This window comes from Pterocles gutturalis, unplaced genomic scaffold (assembly GCF_000699245.1).
Source record: "Pterocles gutturalis isolate BGI_N339 unplaced genomic scaffold, ASM69924v1 scaffold31274, whole genome shotgun sequence".
NCBI lineage: Eukaryota > Metazoa > Chordata > Aves > Pterocliformes > Pteroclidae > Pterocles > Pterocles gutturalis.
The window spans coordinates 2,032-2,375 of NW_010131654.1; the positions used below are offsets into that span (position 1 = coordinate 2,032).

General features: G+C 61.3%; 1 protein-coding gene across 1 annotated transcript in view; it reads left to right on the forward strand.

Annotated features, from left to right (window-relative positions):
• Positions 1-344, forward strand: part of CADM3 (cell adhesion molecule 3) — a 2,303-nt gene that overhangs the window by 195 nt on the left and 1,764 nt on the right. The window lies entirely within an intron of this gene.

Sequence of the window (344 nt, forward strand, 5' to 3'; positions counted from 1 at the left end):
CGACAGTGTCCCGGGAGCTGCCGTCCCAGCGGCTGCTGCAGGTTGGGCATCAGGACGGATCCTGCCCGCTGGTCCTTCCTTCTGCAGCTGTAGTGGGGCTGTTCCCTGCCTGGGGACTGGGATGGGAGTGGGACAAAAATGACACATGCCCATGAGCTTGACCCGGTTGTCCCCAGGGTGTGCAGGACAGGGACACGCATCCACAAGCACGTGCATGCGCACACATCCCTGCTCAGATGCTGCAGAGGTACTCCCAGATACACACACGTGCGTGCTGGCAACATTCACTCTGACAGTCTCCCTGAATCCAGCCAGACCTCTGGCAACACCTGCCGCTACTCCCC